This window comes from Urocampus carinirostris, chromosome 3 (genome assembly GCF_059441175.1).
Source record: "Urocampus carinirostris isolate Australia breed hairy pipefish chromosome 3, RoL_Ucar_1.0, whole genome shotgun sequence".
In the NCBI taxonomy this organism is placed as follows: Eukaryota; Metazoa; Chordata; class Actinopteri; order Syngnathiformes; family Syngnathidae; genus Urocampus; species Urocampus carinirostris.
In genome coordinates, this window is record NC_142351.1 from 67,012,273 (window position 1) to 67,032,690 (window position 20,418).

Genomic DNA, 20,418 nt, shown 5'->3' on the forward strand with positions numbered 1-20,418 from the left:
CCTTCCGGCCGGGGAGATCGGAGTGTGAACGGAACTTAACCGTACGACTCCAATCGTCCGTTGAGCGCGGGCAGGATTATATCCGGTGTTCTTGTCCGCCGCAGTACAGGCAGAGGCCCTCGGAGAGTCGACGCTGGGGCGCCAGTCCCCTCGGGTAAGCAGGAATCTGGGTGGCTCTGGCAGATTCTCTCACACCGTCGACCCTGGAACCGACGATCGATCCGGGCCGTGAGTACAATGGCCTCGTCGAGGTTGGTAGGCGGGGCGTGGGACACCAACTCGTCCTTCATGTAGTCTGCCCAGCTGTTGAGATAGGAGTCCACTAACGCCTCTGCATTCCAGTTGCTCTGGCTTGCGAGTATCCGAAAATCGATCGAATAAACGGCGATCGATCGCTTTCCCTGCCGTATCCTCATCAGAGATCTCGACGCGTCGACTGATGAGGATCCTGTGTCAAATACCCTGAGAATCTCTTGGGCCAGGAGATCAAATGAGGAACACGCAGCTGAACCTCTCTCAAATTCAGCCGTTCCCCAGAGTCGGGCTCTCCCAGTCAAATGGTTAATGGTGAAAGCCACTTTGGCCGCTTCGGACGCGAAGTTTCGGGGTTGCATTCCGAAAATGATCTGGTCTGATCGTTCGGTCAAGAACCATGAACGGAGACAGGAACCCAATTGCGTTAGTTTCTTAGTTTTATTGAGAAGGAGACATAAGCTGGTACCCACGATCCAGAGATCATTGATTGTGGGGAGCAGGTCGCTCGGGACGCGGAAGTGGCACTTCTCTGTCGAGAGATAGCGGTGTCAAAGAGGGAAAAGCAAGTCGGGTTGCCGGGGTTTGACGTTATCAAACGGAAACAGGTCGAAGCCGGGAAATGTACGAGAGTCAAAAAACAGGGAGTCATGTTCGGAAGGCTTGCCTTAGCGGGAGCTGAAGGTTCGTAATGGTCGGAGGCGGGTAACATGGAGTCGGGGGGTTTAGAAAGTGGCTAGGAACCAATCAGCGACCAGGGCTGTTGGCGCCACCAGCCGCAGGTGCCCTGAATCAGTAATCATGACAGAATTATTTTATTTTAACAGTAGACAAGTTAATTGTGAGAACAAAAATGATTACCATTTAAATTTCAATCATCAAACATTTTTGAAATAGTGCCGGGGGGCAACTTGGGAACGCCAAAGAGCAGCATGCAGCTCCAAAGTATACTCTTGCTGACCTGTTAAACAGAAACTTTGGCCTGTAAATCAGGGTTTTCCTTTGGTTTTAAAGTGTAACAGTCAGGTCAAGTCATGTCATGTTTATTTGTATAGCCCTTAAAAAAGGATTGAAATGAAATGATCTGCATTTATATAGCGCCTTTCAAGTCAATGAAGACTTCCCAAAGTGCTTTACAATGTGCTTCACACTTACCCATTCACACACACTCACACACCAATAGCGTCCGTATAGCCATGCAAGGCGCCAACCTGCTTATTGGGGTCATTAGGGGTTCAGTGTCTTACCCAAGGACACTTCGACATGTAACACAGAAGAGCCGGGATTCTAACCTGAGATCTCTTGATCCCAAGACAATTGCTCTACCTCTTGAGCTAATGCCGCTTAAAAGGCTGCACAGACCAGAGATTATTGCAAACAACAGACTAGTATTATACCATCCCCTGATCTAAAACCTACATGAGGGCAAGGAAAAACTCAAAACACCTTATCATGGGGAAAATGAAGAAACCTTGAAAAGGGACCGCACATGAGGTATTTCCCCTTCCAGGCTGCAATGGATGTTGTTATAAGAATTAATACACAGATATCATCAACAGGAAATATAGGTCATTCATTCAGATTCAGATTCAGATTCAGATCTACTTTATTGTCATTCTAGTACACGTGTATACAGAACGAAATGTCGATGCATCTGACCCCCACAGTTTCCTTGAATGTACAGATATAAATAAAGTTGTATTGTAATTGGCTACGTATAGTATTTTACCATAGTGCCGATAGTGCAAGAAGAGTAGCTAACCAGATGTGCAAAATGGGCAGTCAGGTTAACAAGTCAGGTACACAGTAACATTAACACTGTAACAATAACGCTGTAATTACCATAGTGCAGAGAGCAATGTGCAATGAGTGGCAAGCTATAAAAAACTGCCAGTAGTGCAAAAAGTCAGATTAGCAGCCGTTTAGATTTAAGTTAACTATATGTTAGATTGACCATTTAACAGTCTAATGGCCAGGGGGACTAGACTATTGCGGAGCCTGGTGGTCCTGCACCGCACACTGCAGAACCTCTTCCCAGAGGCTAGCAGAGTGAACAGTCCATGATGGGGGTGAGAGGGGTCCCCGGTAATGTTCTTAGCATGGGATAGGCAGCGCTTCTGGCCAATGTCCTGAATGGAGGGAAGTGTAGTCCCGATTATTTTCTCTGCTGTCCTCGTTACCCTCCTCACACTACCCCAGTCGGTAGCGCTGCAGCCTCCACACCACACAGAGATACAGCTGGTCAGGATACTCTCTATGGTGCCCCTGTAGAATGTGATGAGGGAGGGTGGGGGCAGGTGGGCTCTCCTCATCCTCCGCAGGAAGTACAGGCGCTGCTGTGCCCTCTTAACCAGTGATGCAGTGTTCACGGACCAGGTGAGTTTGTTTGTAATGTGCACCCCTAGGAACTTGATACTGCTGACAACCTCCACAGCCTTGTTGTTGATGCAAAGTGGGGCATGGTTGGGCTGGTTTTTCCTAAAGTCGACAATGATCTCTTTAGTTTTGTCAACATTCAGGACCAGGCTGTTGTCCCTGCACCAGCCCACCAACTGCTCCACCTCCTCTCTGTAGGCTAGGTCGTTGTCATCCCTGATGAGGCCCACCACTGTTGTGTCGTCAGCATACTTCACGATGTGGTTTGTGGCGGACCTAGGGACGCAGTCGTGTGTCATCAAGGTGAACAGCAAGGGGCTTAGGACGCAGCCTTGGGGGGAGCCCGTGCTGAGGTAGATGACATCTGAACTGTTCTGACCTATCCGCACTGATTGGGGTCTGTCACAGAGGAAGTCCAGCAGCCAGGTTCATAAGCTTAAGAATAAAAGTGTGTTTCAAGCCTAGATTTAAACAGTTCCACTGAGGTTGCTGATCAAAACTTGATGACACGGCAATATGCAGCACCGGGACCCAAATGGAGAACGGTCTCAAGCCTGCTGATTTCTTCTTCTTTCTTCTTTTGTAGTTTAGAGCGTTCTACTGACTGCACCATACACCCTGATTTATACTCTTCTATAGCATCTTCTTCTGTGCTTCTTACCTCTGTTTCTCCCTTGTTAGGTGAGGAGGGAGAAGAAATAACATTATTTTCTACCAATAGTCATCCTGCTACTCCACCTGTCAACAATATTCCTGTGGTATGGAATTCGGGCCGCATCTGCCGTCATGCAAGGCACAAGACCCGGGACCGGCAGTCTAATCCTGTGGTGGTTACCACTAAGGTTGCCATTAAGGTTCAAAACTCGCGAAAGGTTTCAGCTCAGTCCACACTGAAGCTTGGCCTTCTTAATATTAGATCACTAGCCTCCAAAGCTTTACTTGTCAATGACCTTATTAATGAACACAATCTTAACCTTATTGGCCTTTGTGAGACCTGGTTAAAACCAAATGAGTTTGTAGTGTTAAATGAGGCTTCTCCCCCTAACTTTGTGAGTTCGCACTTGGCACGACCATGCAAAAAAGGTGGAGGTGTTGCTCTTATATCGGAAGATAGGTTGAAATTTACTTCTAATACCCCTACTAGTTTTAAAACGTTTGAAGCACTTGTTATGAGGTCCTTAATGTCAACACTAATTTATTTAGTTGTCGTGTATCGCCCACCTGGACCATACTCAAATTTTTTGGAAGAATTTTCGGAACTGTTAACAGACTTAGTAACTTATGCGGACAATGTTGTAATTATTGGTGATTTTAATGTTCACATAAACTCCTCATCAAATTCACTTGCAATTGCATTTAAGTCACTGATTGATACATTTGGTTTAAATCAAATAGTTGATGTGCCCACTCATAAAGATGGGAACACTCTAGATCTTGTCATGACCCGTGGCGTAGTAGCCTCAAATGTTACAGTGTTACCGTATCCTAATGCCATCTCTGATCACTATTTTGTTAAATGTGAGGTGCTGTTTAATGTTTACTGTGATAAGGAAAATTTAGGCTTTAGCAGTCGCAATATCCGCCCTAAAACGGTGTTAGCCTTAAAAGAATTATTACCTACGGTAACTGCAGCCTTCCCTTCGTACACTGGGTCTGTTGACTCACTTACAAACAACTTCAATACCGCTTTGGTAAACGTTCTTGATTCTGTGGCGCCCCTTAAGTATAAATTCCGACCCAAGAAGAATACACCTTGGTTTACTGAAGAAACTAGGTTACTCAAACAAAGTTGCAGAAAAATTGAACGAAAATGGCGCACTACTAAGCTGGAGGTTTTTCGACTGGCCTGGTGTGACAGTTTGCTGAAATATAAAGTAGCTCTTGCCTCAGCTAAAGCTTCGTATTTCTCTAAGATTATTGTTGAACATAAGAATAATCCGAAATTTTTGTTTGACACAGTGGCGAAACTTACCAGACAACAACTTAACCCAAATGGATGCACTTATTCTGCTAATGACATTATGGAATTTTTTAATAAAAAGATTCAACTAATCAGGAATGAAATTTTAAAAGAACGCTCTGTTTCCTCCTCCTATATCAAAGATGTGGAGGTGCTAGGTATGGACTGTGTCAGCGGTTGTTCAGAAACATTCTCCAGTTTCAATGATTTGTCCCTTGATAATCTAACACAGATGGTCAATAGGGACAAACAAACTACGTGCCTGCTTGATCCGTTTCCATCTTCACTGGTGAAGGATCTGTTTGGGATCTTAGGACCATCAGTTTTAAATATTATTAATATATCGCTATCCTCGGGTATTGTTCCTGTAGCCTTCAAGTCTGCCGTCATTAAACCCACGCTTAAGCGACCTAACCTTGACCCAGAAAGCCTAGGTAATTATAGGCCAGTGTCAAATCTGCCATTTTTTGCGAAAGTACTTGAAAAGGTCGTTGCACAGCAGCTAAATGACTTCATGTCAGAAAATAACCTTTTTGAAACTGTCCAGTCAGCATTTAGGGCAAATCATTCTACTGAGACAGCCCTTGCTAAAGTAACCAATGATCTCCTTTTAACAATAGATTCTGGTGCCTCATCAATGTTACTGCTGCTGGATCTCAGCGCTGCTTTTGATACGGTCGACCACAACATATTATTGGTTCGTCTAGAACGCATTGGTATCTCAGGAACTGTACTCTCGTGGTTTAGGTCCTACCTGTCAGACAGGATGCAATGTGTTAACTATGGCAATCTGACCTCTAAACAATCTAATGTCCCTTGTGGTGTTCCTCAAGGCTCTGTACTTGGCCCCCTTCTTTTTAGTATTTATATGATCCCGCTTGGTGACATTATCCGCAAGTATAATATTAGTTTCCATTGCTATGCAGATGACACTCAACTGTATGTGCCACTGGAAAAAACTGGACATTTAAGTTTTCGAAATCTGGAGGGTTGCCTTACTGAGATTCAAAGATGGATGTCAAATAATTGTTTACGCCTTAACCCAGAAAAAAATGAAATGTTGATTATTAGTCCAGCTCACTGTCGTCAGTTGTTTTCAAACACTACCCTGAACCTAGACAAATGTAATATCACCCATAGTGACTCGGTCAAAAATCGAGGTGTTATATTTGATCCTAATCTGTCGTTTCAGTTACACGTGAAAAATATTACTAGAATAGCTTTCTACCACCTCCGTAATATTGCGAAGATTCGTTCGATGCTGTCCCAATCAGATGCAGAGATTTTAATTCATGCGTTTATTACTTCTCGGCTTGATTACTGTAATGTATTGCTTTCTGGTCTCCCGATGTCTAGCATTAAAAGTTTGCAGCTGGTTCAGAATGCGGCAGCTAGACTTTTGACTAAGACCAAAAAGTTTGAGCATATTACTCCTGTATTGGCCAACTTGCACTGGCTCCCAGTCCACTTAAGATGTGACTTTAAGGTTCTCTTATTAACATCTAAATGTTTGCATGGGCTTGCACCCTCTTATCTCTCCGATTTGATTTCCCCCTATGTTCCTGCACGGAGTCTGCGCTCGGAAAATGCCGGTCTACTTGTGACTCCGAGAGCCAAGAAGTCTGCGGGCTCGAGAGCGTTCTCCATCCGGGCCACGGTGTTATGGAACACCCTGCCTCTGGAGATAAGATCTGCAACCTCAACGGAAGTTTTTAAATCGAGGCTTAAGACACACTTCTATTCCAAAGCATATGATTGATGCCCACCTCATATTCTGTTTTGTCCTGTCTTTTTCCGACGCCTGCCTGGCTGATACGAAGGAGAAGGATGATTTGGGATGGGTCAGTGGACCGGTGTCTGACCTGCAGCATGTCAACCCCTGCATTTACCAGCTGGCAGAGACGGGAGGCAGTGTCATGGCCGTCATAGACTTTCTGGACTGGTTTGCAGGCTGGGGGCGTCGTTGATGTCATGCACTTTCCGGACATTTTCAACATCTTACCTAATGTTTACTATTATGTGTACAGTAATGCTAATTGTAATTCACCCTGGTCAATCCTGGAAGGGGGATTACCACATGTGAGGTCCTTTCTCAAGGTTTCTCTTTTCTCCTCACACTGAGGTTTTTGAGTTTTCCTTGCCCGCATGCTGGTTTAAGATCAGGTAATTGTGTAATTTTGTAACTGTAATCCTGTGCAGTCCTTTGAGACATTTTTGTGATTAAGGGCTATATAAATAAATTTGACTTGACTTGACTTGACTTCTTGGCTCTTGGATTCACATTTTCTGAGCAAAGGCTCCGTGCAGGAATACGGGGGAAATCAAATAAGAGAGATAAGAGGGGGGCAAGTCCATGCAAACATATCTTTTAATAATAGTAAGAGAACCTCAAAGTTACGTCTTCAGCGGACCGGGAGCAAGTGCAAGTTAGCTAAAATTGGTATTATATCGTCAAACTTTAAAGGTTGTATGTAAAAACAAGCTAAACGTTCATAAGTTGTTGCACAGAAAAGAAAATTATTTTAATTTACAATTTGTCGTGTCATGTGTGATGTTGGTTGTTTGGGCAATTTCTTCGGATATACAGTGAGACATCGCTGCTTCGCGGTTCGACGTTCGCGGATTCAGAGCTTTGCGGTATGTAATGGTAAAAAAAAAAAAAAAAAAAAAAAAATTGAAGGGGCGTCGCTACTTCTTGCGGGAATCCCCCTCGGCCAACGACCCTAGCACGGCGCGCCATTCTCGTTTCCCGGTGTTGTGCCCAAATCCGACTCCTGTACAGAATCCTCCACCCCTCGCGTGAACGCGCATTCTGCTGCGCTTCCGACAAAAGCGATCGTATTCTATATAATACGCTTATTGAAACCATAAAGCGAGCTAATTAAAATAATTGGGCTATCTTAGTCTATATAATGTGTTTATTTAAACAATAAAGCACGATCATATTCTACAAAATGCGTTTGTTAACGCGGATGAGAAAGACACCAGTCTCCCGCTTGGGCCGCGATGGCTCTACATGGCGCTACACGGCCCTCGATGGTGGGGAAAGGGGTAGGGGGGACCTGTGGGGGTTAGGGGGCGGTGAAGCGGAAGCCGCGTGGACCCAGCAGTGGCAGCCGTGGCCTACCAGTACACTCAGTACGGCCAGAGTAAGTCGAGAGCCTTCCCGGCTTAGCATGGTGCTCGTGGTGCACGTTAAAGCTCGTGTTTGCTGACGGGATCTCAAAGATTTTTATGCATTACGGCGGTGAAGCGGAACCCGCAACAAAACCGCGCGCCGGTGTTGTGCCCAAATCCGACTCCCGTACAAATTCTGCACTTCCGACAGGCCGGTCTCCGCGTGGAGAGCCCGACCCGCTCGCCTTGTCGCGGTGTCGTGCATATCGCGCCCGAAAGTACCCGCGCCGCGGGTTAGGGGCTCGCTCGCGAATAATAAGGATAAGCGGTGCAGATAATGAGATGAGATGAGTTTTTTTTTTCTTTTTGAAGGGGCGTTGCTACTTCGCAGATTTTCCATTTTTCGAGTGGTTTTGCTCCCCATTAATCGGGTCTAAAAAAAATAATATTTATTTATTTTTTTATTTTTTTGAAGGTGCGCCGCTACTTAACGGATTTTCACTTATCGCGGGTGGTTTTGGTCCCCATTAACCGCGATAACCAAGGTCTTACTGTAGAGTCATTCGTGTATGATGGTATCTCTATATATTGAAAATACTTGCAGAACAACTTTGCTCATTTGGAGTTATTTGTTGTTTTGTTTTGGGGGGTCGATCTGTGAAAGTTTGACTTTTTGGTGAGTGAAGTAGAGCGAAGGAAAGGCTGCATTTTGGAAACAAACGTCTGAGCTCAGCATCAAGCAAGAAGATGCTCAGCCAAGCGTGAGGACCACGCTCGATAAGCTGACAGCCCAAAAACTTAGGGGGATTTAAGAAAGTATTGTATTGTAAGTTGGGGTCAACCGGGAAAACGCTTGCTTTCAATTTCATAGTACACACAGGTTCAATTAGGCACCATTCAGATTGAAAATGGTGCATATTTGCCAAACATTGCCGCTTTACGTGGTTGAAGACAAGCTACAGTTGTGACACATTTTGCTTTCTCCCTTCGATTTTTATGATTTTTAATGCTAGTCCTTTGAAACCTTCATACATAGTGTCTTAATTTCTTCTTCTTCTACACATAGGCATCAATGGTAGAGTACTAGGTAGCTCTAAAAGTAAACAAGAGAGATACACCTTGTTACAATCATACCCTGTACCAGAGGTGGGTAGTAACGTGTTACATATACTTCATTGCATTAACTTAAGTAAGTTTTGGGACATTTGCACTTCTGGGAGTTTAGATTCCTAACTTTTTACTTATACTTGAGTAGATTTGTGATTTGCTAAATTTGACTACATCACAGCCATTACTTAAGGGCCCGGTCACACAGCCGTTTGCAGCTGTATCGCGGGTAAAATTTTGCGGTTTTTTTTTGCCCGTGGTTGCCCGCGATGGAAAATGCGCAAAATTGGCCAACCCGCTGATCATCGGTGGTATGCCCGCAAAACAGACGCCGGCGACTGTTCCGCTTCCTATTGCGTCATTTCCGCGTCATTTTCTCGTGTGGACCACGGGTATAAAAGCTCCCGAGCCGGTGTTGTGCCCAAATCCGACTCCTACGCAAAATCCCCCCCCTCGCGTGAACGCGCATTCTGCTGCGATCGCTTTTTTTGGAAGCGTGCATTGACGTTGGTGACTTTTTCATCGGCGTTAACAAACGCATTTTGTAGAATACGATCACACTTTATTGTTTAAATAAACGCGTTATATAGACTAGGATCTCCCAATTGTTATAATTAGCTCGCTTTATTGTTTTAATAAGCGTTTTATATAGAATACGATCACTTTTGTTGGAAGCGCAGCAGAATGCGTGTTCATGCGAGGGGGGAGGATTTTATATACGGTGTGCATTACCGTTCGATTACGTTCACAACAAAAACAAAGACGGAATGGTTTAAGTTGTATTACATTCCCAACAAATTCAAGACAAAGTGGTTTTGGTTATATGTTCGCCATTACATTCCCTAAAAGTAATATAAAAGTGAGATAAAACGAGGTAAAAGTGGGTGTAGTAGCGAGGGGATGCAAATATCGGCAGGGATGCATTTCTTGGCATAACACCGGGCTGTAGTAATCATAACCGCTCAAGACACAGTCCCGTGAAGATCAAGATTTCAAGCTATGGCACCGAAGAAGCCAATATGTTATTATTGCAATAGTTTTTCATTTTGATTTTATTATCTTGTTATGAAATGAAAATAAATGTCAAGAAATAAAAATGGATTAAGACGAGGTCACTACGGTGACGGGGATTCATGTCCACCCTTTGACGTCTCGAGCACAACTGACGTGTGCTCGGCAAATCGCGCTGTATATACGCGGAGAAAGGCGTTTGACCGTCACACGCATAACACGCTAATTTCACGTAATAACACCGCGATACAGGCGCAGAACATGCTATTACCACGCTCCACCCACGATTACCCGCTAAAATTTCCCGTCCTACCCATGTGTAATCACGCCCTGGCCGCGGCCAGATCACGTCGTTCCGCGTCATTTCCGCGTCATTACCTCGTGTGCCGCCCGCGGTTAACACGTGCTCAAAGTTTTGAGCAGCTCAAAAGTTTTGAGCAGCTCAAAACTTTTTCGCGCGGCCAACCGCGTGTGAATTTCCGACCGCGAGTAAAGCACTGCTGTATCTCGTGTATATGGCGGTCTCAAAGCGTCCAACAGCGCCCAACAGCGTCTGCTTCACGGCCAGAAATTTCTGGCCGTGATTCAGCCTCGATACGCCTGTGAAAGGCTGTGTACCCGTGCTCTAAAGTATTGAACAGCGCAAAACTTGCCAACCGCGCGTGAATTTCCGACCGCGTGTTAAGCACTGCTGTATCTCGTCTGTATGGCGATCTCAAAGCGTCCAATAGCATCCGCCTCACAAAAAGAAATTTCTGGCCGTGATTCAGCCGCAAACGGCTGTGTGACCGGGCCCTAAGTCCCCTTCCAGTTAACTGCACGTTTCTCTCAGAGTCGTCCGCTTGTTTTCGTCTCACAGGTGTCGCCTAAGCCCTGCCTATTTTTAATTTGCAGCTTCACATGCCAAGCAGCTGTTATAAGACAAACCGATGGATTAGGCAAATTGATGGGTGTGTGATCGCCCATGGAGCACTAAGGCAAAAACTGCACAGAAATCCAACTTAAATTGTATACAAATATTTGTATTAATCTTACATTTTCAAAAGGTTGTTTTTATATATATATAAATGCAGGATTATACTATCTTATGTTTGTTGCCAAGATAAGGGGCACATAATGCACCTTTGTTATGTGTGTGTTATATATATATATATATATATATATATATATATATATATATATATATATATACTGGACTGTCTCAGAAAATTAGAATATTGTGATAAAGTTCTTTATTTTCTGTAATGCAATTAAAAAAACAAAAATGTCATACATTCTGGATTCATTACACATCAACTGAACTATTTCAAGCCTTTTATTATTTGAATATTGCTGATTTTGGCTTACAGCTGAAAAAAAACTCAAAAATCCTATCTCAAAATATTAGAATACTTCCTCAGACCAAGTAAAAAAAATAATTTTATAACAGCAAAACTAAATCAAACATTTGAAAATGTCCATTGATGCACTCAGTACTTGGTTGGGAATCCTTTTGCACGGATTACTGCATCAATCCGGCGTGGCATGGAGGCAATCAGCCTGTGGCATTGCTGAGGTATTATTGATGCCCAGGATGCTTCGATAGCGGCCTTCAGCTCATTTGCATTTGTAGGTCTGGTGTCTTTCATCTTCTTCTTAACTATACCCCACAAATTCTCGATGGGGTTCAGGTCAGGGGAATTAGCAGGCCAATCAAGGACAGTGATGCCATGGTCAGTGCACCAGTTACTGGTGGTTTTGGCACTGTGGGCAGGTGCCAGATCATGCTGGAAAATAAAATCCTCATCTCCATAGAGCTTTTCAGCAGATGGAAGCATGTAGTGCTCTAAAATCTCTTGGTACACAGTTGCATTTACTCTGGACTTGATGAAACACAGTGGACCAACACCAGCAGCTGACATGGCTCCCCCAAACCATTGCTGACTGTGGGAACTTCACACTGGATTTCAAGCAACTTGGATTTTGCTCTTCTCCAGCCTTTCTCCAGACTCTGGCGCCTTGACTTCCAAATGAAATGCAAAACTTGCTTTCGTCTGAAAAGAGGACTTTGGACCACTCTGCAACTGTCCAGTGCTTCTTCTCCATAGCCCAAGTCAGAAGCTTCTTCCGTTGTCTTGAGTTCAGAAGTGGCTTGACCATGGGAATACGGCTATTGTAGCCCATTTCCCGGACACGTCTGTGAACTGTGGCTTTTGATACCTGGACTCCAGCTTCAGCCCACTGTCTTTGAAGCTCCCTCAAATTCTGGAAGCGGCTCTTCTTCACAATTTTGTTAAGGCTGCGGTCATCTCTCTTGGTTGTGCAGCGTTTCCGGCCACATTTTTCCCTTCCAACAGACTTTTTGTGGATATGCTTTGAAACTGCACTCTGTGAACAGCCTGCTCTTTGAGAAATTTCTTTTTGTGTCTTACCCTCCTGATGGAGGGTATCAATGATGGTCCTCTGGACAGCAGTCAGATCAGCAGTGATTTAGTTTACTGAACCAAGCTGAGTGTTTTTAAGGCTCAGGAAACCCTCGCAAGGTGTTTCGAGTTAATTAGATGATTCAGATGATTAGTTGAATAGCCTACTTGTATACTTTTTCATGATATTCTAATATTTTGAGATAGGATTTTTGAGTTTTCTTAAGCTGTAAGCCAAATTTAGCAATATTTAAATAATAAAATGCTTGAAATAGTTCAGTTGATGTGTAATGAATCCAGAATGTATGACATTTTTGTTTTTTTAATTGCATTACAGAAAATAAAGAACTTTATCGCAATATTCTAATTTTCTGAGACAGTCCAGTATATATATATATATATATATATATATGTGTGTGTGTGTGTGTGTGTGTGTGTGTGTGTGTGTACCAAGGGCAGCACAACTGTCATGTGGCAGAAATGTATACATGTTAGCATATTTGACATGAAACAAAAACATTGAGGAACAAAAAGGTTAAAATCTTACCTTAAAAGTATTCATTTTTATTGTTGAAATGACACAATGTCACTCAGAGTCTTCAAATGTTTTGTGTCAGCTCAAAATGAAAAGGGGGGTATCCTATATCGGTGGCATCAATAAACCTCTTCCAATTGTTCAAACATTGACTGTTTAAGCTGTTTACGTGTTACAACTGTACCAGTCTCTCCTACCTTACTAAACCAAAACAAACCGTTTTAACACTAGAAGTACCACAGTCCAGCCATTTGGCTTTTTTACATAGAATGCCGAAAGGACAACTGACTGAATTAGTTTCACTAATGATCTACAAATGAGGCAAATTCTGGTGTGAACAGCACAACTCAGGATTTACCCTTTGCTTGCTGATTTAAATAAATTTGTTTTGGGGGGTGTAACCAGCCCATATTTGTATTTTTCCTCTAGTTGTATTTTTGTAATATTTCTGCGAGCTGATTTTTGCAGTATTTCTGTAGTATTTTATAGTATTACTGTATTTATCTTGTAGTAGTCTGTAGTATTTATTTAGTGTTTTTGTAGTATTTTCATAGGATATTTTGGTTGTTTAGTTGTAGTGTTTTTGTAGTATTGCTTTGGTTTTACTTCTGTCATGGAATTTTTTTGTACCATAATATTTCTGTTCTCGTATTTTTGAAGTATTTCTATAGATCATTTTAGCAGTGTAAAGATGAAATAAAAATCACCACATTATATATTTGGTTTTGTAGTAATTCTTGAGTAATTTGTAGTATTTTCAAATTATTTTATTAGTTCAGTGAGTTATTGAACAAGGGTCGTGTGTACAAGGTCTTTATGCAGCTATCAACATCACACCCTTATTTACAGAACAATGGTGACACTGAAAGTTGTTATTTTAAATAGAACAGCCTTTTGGCTGTCCACTGGTCATTCTGGAGGGGTAAGACAATTCCTTGGACTTCGAGTGTTAATTTCTGGCCTGACTGCAATGCTACAGAAACTGCAGTTTATACAGAAGCAGAGTGAAGCTAAAAGGCGTAAAAGTCAAATAGGTTGGTATGATTGAAGACAGGGATACGCAAAGTGTAGGTGAGGAGTTGTGTTTTTGTAACACAAACACAGATGTGGCCCGGAGCTACTTTTTTAAACATCTCTAATTCATGTGCAAATGACGCCAGAATATTAAAGCAATGTATTTTCTGTTGGTGGCGACGCCACACTCTTCATCTTCAATAGGCGGTGTAGAAGAACATGAAATGGAAATTTGCTGCAAACTGCCGCTCATTGTCTGTTTTGCCAAAACACATATTTTACTCGTTTTTTTTCTATTCAAAAGCTTAACAAAAAAAGGTAATTTTTCAGACCAAAATGTATTGGATAGCCAAATGTTATTCCAGGATATTCAAGCAGATTGACAGTTTCATCCGTTTTATCATTGGATTGTCATTCTTTGTCCAATGGCTGGGCATGCTACTTTAAAAAAGCAATTAGTTATTTTTTATTCCTACTTCTTGTAAAAAGTCACTGAATTGGTAACTGAATTACTATATTGTAGGAGTAAATAGTTACCAGGAAAAGTAACCATGTTAATTACTTTAAAATAAATTGGCATATAATTTGACATTTTCTCAGCAGTATCTAGTCAGTCGAATAGAGACAAGCAGACAGGTTGTTGTGTTTTAAAAACTTGAAATATGTATTGCATCTCACCAGAACCATTCTACATTTTAAGTGCAACAAAAATAAACAACATGATTAAAATAACAATCATTATGTACATAAACACTGAATGATTTCATACATTTGGCTATAAAGGACTTTATACAATTGACTATACAGAAACATGCAACGAAGATTTTCACTGAGAGAGCTTTAGTTCAATGTACAAGGTCAGGTCGGGTCAGGCTGTTCTAAATGCAGAATCCTTTGTCTAGTTCTGTTGATAACAGGACTCTGATGGAGGACGACAGGCATTGTTTTGAGAACAAGGCGCTTTGTCGTGAGAACGGTGGGCGCAAAACAATTCCTTGGCACGACCATGGGAGGAGCTGGCACACCATTATGCGGGGATACGATGGCCAATAGGAAAAAGCTAAAGGGTTTCAGAAGAAGGCTTGCTACAGATGCCAACGTCACTAATTTGGCCATTTTAGATGTAGTGCACTTAGTGTGAAATGTCGGCTTTCCTGATAATTTTTCCCTCAAGAAACGAGCGCGCATAAATTGTTGGGTGAATGTAGGTTGTGTTTAGTTAATGGAGTCAGATAACTAATTCGAACAATTTGGTAAACGGTACATTTTGATAACAACACGCGCCCAAAAAAACCCCCAAAAAACGTACGTAAACACGTGCACCAAATTGTATGTAAAAACCCAAAATGTAAGTACACACACAAAAAGTATGTAAAAATACACAAACTGTATGTAATCGCACACAGGAAAATGTATTTAATATGCATGAAAACGTACGTAAACATGCACAGAAATGTACATAAAAATGCACAAAAACTCACATGAACAAGAACAAAAACATACATAAACACAAACAAAAATGTATGTAAACATGCACAAACAATGTATATAAGAACACATAAAAAAGGAGGGCTCCTAAACAAAGTGGATTGGCAATATACATGGCTGCAACAAATAAGATGTATTTTGAGACCAAAGGCAAGATCATCAAACTTTTTTAAAGAAGGTAACTGTAATCGTGTGGTTGCCAAAGATGTGGGCTTCTCACAGTCAGCTCTAACGGAAGATTTGGACCAACCACAAACAGCAATAAAAGGTTGTTAAAGTCTACAGTACAGTATTTAAATGGCGTCGCACTAGTGGCTGCTTGTTACAGCAGCTCCGTTCACTGTGAACGTTTTTCCCTCTTTTCAAGAGAATTATTTCTTTATTTATGATTTATTTTATGTTCTCATTTAGTCAGCAAGCTATGGAGACCAAAGTCTCCGGGTTTGCTCTGGTGATTCTTTTTTTGTATCACTGTTTTTGACCGCGTACTGGGCCATGGCCCTATTATTTGCAAAAGGTATTAGTTGATTGCAATCCATGGCACAGTACCACCAGAGGCCCAATGTTCCGCAGGAGTTGAATAGGGGGAGACAGGGGTGTTGTTCTGGAGCTTTTCCTTTTAACAGGAAGAGGACTTATAGACCCGTCCTCCTGTCCAGAGGAGTTCCTGGGAGTTTAGCTTCATGATGTATACAGAAACAATGCTAACTGCGCTAATACCGGACACGACCACAGACCTGGACGGCCTCAAACTGCTGCGAGCTGACAGGATGAGGAAGAGCAGTAAGATAGAAAGGAAGAGGGCTATCATTTTTTGTGAATGATAGAAGGTGGCACTCTGGGCACATAACGATCAAGAAACAGCTCTGCAACAGGGACACCAAACTTAACAATAAGCCTCCAGCCAAATTTTCTGCCACGGGATTTCTCGCATGTTATCTGCATATATTCCCCCCTGTGACGCTCTCCACTCCATTGGGATGCACATACAGCACCCACAGACCCTCTTTATTATCTCTGGGGACTTTAATCATGCCTGTCCATCCTCCGGTTCCGGTTCCCACATGGCAGCGCGTGTTAACGTTGCGGCTTGTTGCTATCCGGCTATCCTGCTACTTACTGTGGTTCTCCTGCTTTCTTTTTTGGACACATGCGTTGCAAATAAGACTTATAGTCGGGAGGAACTTATTCAATTGGGTGGACGTCTAAATTTCGACTTTTCGGGCACTTTTTATACCACCCATGATATCCCTGGTTTAATGATGAAACTAGAACCCTTAAACAAGAATGCAGGAAATCTGAAAGAAAATGGCGCGCCACCAAGCTTGAGGTTTTCCACCAAACCTGGTGTGACAGTCTGTTGAAGTATAAGGCGGCCCTTGCCTCTGCAAAATCAGCCTACCTTTCGAAGGTGATTGCGTCACAAAAGAACAATCCCAAAGTCCTTTTCGACAATGTAGCATTGCTTACAAGGCAACAGACTATCCCAGATAGTTCCACCCATTCAGCCCATGACTTAATGGTCTTCTTCACTAAGAAGATCTAATGCATACAGGAAGAAATTGCTAAAGACAGTATTAATACAACACATACTAAAGAGCTGAAATCTATAGATGCACGACATGGTGGCTGTCCAGGGAATTTGTCCCGTTTTAGTTCGATAATCTTAAACAGATGGTGAATACGGCCAAACCGACGACTTGCCAGTTCGACCCGCTTCCAGGTTCACTTATTAAAGGTCTTTTTGGCGTCCTTGTACCTTCAGTTCTAAATGTTATAAACATATCACTCTCCTCAGGTGTAGTTCCAGCGGCTTTTAAGTCCGCCGTTATTAAACCCACACTGAAACGACCCAACCTTGATCCAGAAAGCTTATGTAATTATAGACCTGTGTCAAACCGACCGTTTCTTTCTAAAGTACTTGAAAAAGTAGAGGCACAGCAGCTGAATGATTTCATATCCAAGAACAATCTTTTTGAATCAATGCAATCAGGATTCAGGGCTAACCACTCTACTGAGACAGCTCTGATTAAGGTAACCAATGATCTCCTACGGGCAATGGACTCTGGCGCTTCATCACTTTTGCTGCTGCTGGACCTTAGTGCTGCTTTTGACACAGTGGACCATAATATCTTACTAGAATGGTTGGAAAAATACTGTAGATTGGTCTCTCAGGAAATGTCCTCTTATGGTTCAGATCCTACCTCTCAGATAGGACGCACTGTGTTGAATATGGCGAAATGACATCTGAGCCCCTGTGGTGTTCCGCAGGGTGCAGTGCTTGGCCCCCTTCTTTTCAGCATCTACATGCTTCCATTAGGTGATATTATTCGCAAGTATAATATCAGTTTCCATTGCTACGCAGATGACACACAACTATATCTCCCGATGGAGGAATATGCCACACTAAACTGTGCAAATTTGGAGGCCTGCCTTACTGAGATAAAAGAGAGGATGTCACTCAATTTCTTGCGTCTTAACTCTGAAAAGACCGAAATGTTAGTTATTGGTCCATCTAAATGCCGCGACTTATTCTCTAAAACTGCTGTGAACATTGACAAATGCCACATCACACAGAGTGACTCAGTTAAAAATGTAGGTGTCACATTTACCCCGATCTGTCCTTTTAAACACATGTGAAGAATATTACTAGAACCGCTTTCTTCCATCTTCGTAACATTGCTAAAATGTGTCCTATACCGTCTCATTCGGATGCGGAGATTACAATTCACGCGTTTGTTACTTCCCGTCTCGATTACTGTAATGCACTACTCTCCGGTCTTCCGATGACCAGACTCAAGAGTCTTCAGCTGGTACAAAATGTCGCAGCGAGTCTTTTAACTAGGACAAAAAAGTCCGATCGCATCACGTCAATTTTGGCTAACCTGCATTGGCTCCCTGTTAGCCTAAGATGTGATTTCAAGGTTCTCTTATTAGCATACAAAATCATACATGGACTTTCCCCCTCATATCTTTCAGATCTGATTTCCCCCTATGTCCCGGCCCGAAGCCTTCATTCTGAGAGCGCCGGTCTTCTGGTGATCCCAAGAGCCAAGAAGTGTTCCGCAGTTTCGAGAGCGTTCTCCGGTGCTGTGGAATGCTCTTGCCCCTGAGATCCGATCTGCAACCTCAGTGGAAATGTTCAAATCAAAGCTTAAAACTCACTTCTACTCTATAGCATATGAATAACCTAAACCTAAATTTATGCTTATGTGTAATAACCTGTGAAGCCATTTGAGACTCTTTGTGATTAAGGGCTATACAAATAAAAATGACTTGACTTGACTCCACTCTGCTCACTTTCACCCAATATGTAACATGCTGCACCAGGGACAATAAGACACTGGACTTGTGCTATGCCAACACCACGGAGGCACACACCTCATTAAGTCAGGGGACGTGGAAAGAGTAAATGGAACATTAAAATCAAAGATAAAGAAGATCTGTGCGAGTACTAAGCTCAACTGAGGGGATGCGCTACCGTTAGCGCTGATGAGTTATCGCATGCAGACTCATCGGATCACACATTTAACACAGCATGAAATGCTAACAGGCAGACCAGACCAGCGCCACATCTGGGAGGTCCCTATAAGGGGCCGCCACTTGAGCAACTACAAACTGAACTGAGAGACTGTATTAGACAATTGACGGCTGTCCAGAAGGCCATCTACCGGCTGGTAAAGAGACAAAAGTCCAAGGTCGAACAACCATTCGAGAAGACGGTGGTCCCAGGGGATCATCAAGGTGTTTCGACGAGAGTGGAACCAACCGAGGCGTGAGGGACCGTACACCGTCGTGAGGGCAACGCCGACCGCAGTCCAGGTCGAGGGCAGCTCAACCTGGAACCACTGTACCAAGGCTCACGCTGCCACCGTCAAGGGGACCAACCAGGATCAACAGGGCAGTAACGTTAAACTAGGAAAACAAGATGTGTATGATAAAGTTGTGTGTGGTAATAAGTTGTTTGATATGGTTGTTACTTGGAGCAGAGCTCGAGAAATTGCAACGGCGGATATAAATCGCGGGTCCAGAAGTGCAGCCGGAGATCCGAATAGCGGCGCTGCAGTTGCAGACCTTGACGCATCAAAAAGACAGCAGCCCGGTTAAGTGTGACACTACTGTACGACATGCCAAAACGGTTGAGAATTTGGAAAGTACAAGTACATTTTACCTCATGAAAGGCTCACTTGCCCTAAGGTATGGAAGCTCAAAAGTACCAAAATTAAATTATTACGGGAGAAAAAAAGAAAATGTGAGACAAGACGAAAACGTGCAAAATGTAATTTGTAAAATATGGTGTCATGAGAAACATGCACTCAAAATCTTTTAAAGGGACAGTGTGTATAATTTGACCCCAAGATGTCTCTGCATTGTGTAGTGCAACCGAAATAAGAGTGCTTAACAGGAAATAGTACAATGCAAAAAATAAATAAATAAATAAAGAGAGTCAAAGTGCCCAAAGAAGCACTATTTTCTTCTAATTATTGTGTCATATCCACTGCCTCTAGGTGATGCTCATATTATGGAAAACTCCAGTTTACAGTCATGCTGTCACACCAGCAGTCCCCGTTTTGGATGTAAATTGCTAAATATACTTTATAAGGAAGCTGATTAAACAATTTAGGTTCACTATCGAGACATTCTTTAATAGAAACTCACAGGAAAAAACTTTAACCCAAAACAAACGTTTTACCCAGAAGCTGTAGCAAAGCAACTCAAATGCTTTGATTGGGTAAGTGTTAGGAACTATAAACAGGACATGCGCGCTTACTCCATTGCCCAGCGCCTGTGCTAAAAGTAAATACGTAAGTATCTTCAGTTTTAGGAATTTTTGACATTTTCACAAAATAACTTTGCTTGCACCAGGTTTTAAATCAATCATTTTTGACAAAATGACAGACAAAATGAGCCTCAGCACTCATAAGTAACGGCGGGAGGGAGTCGAGTTTTAAGTCCTACACCTCTATTGATATGGAACCCTCAAACGTCACACAGTGAAATTAAATTCGCTGAAAGGAAAATACCGTAGACATTTTACAAAAATACTACGACAGTAATACGGTAATACAAAAATGCTACTAGAGATATACTAAAACATTATCACAAAACTAACAATTCAATATAGTGCTTTAAAACAAAGACATAGTACACTACAT

General features: G+C 42.6%; 1 long non-coding RNA gene across 1 annotated transcript in view; it reads right to left on the reverse strand.

Annotated features, from left to right (window-relative positions):
* Positions 1-566: 566 nt before the first annotated feature.
* The window catches only part of LOC148370525 (uncharacterized), a 49,646-nt gene continuing 29,794 nt past the window's right edge, over positions 567-20,418 (reverse strand). The window contains exons 2-3 of the long non-coding RNA XR_015849914.1: positions 1,114-1,213; positions 567-1,039 (exon numbers count right to left, since the gene is read on the reverse strand). This is a non-coding gene — a long non-coding RNA (uncharacterized LOC148370525). The remainder of the gene's footprint in view (positions 1,040-1,113; positions 1,214-20,418) is intronic.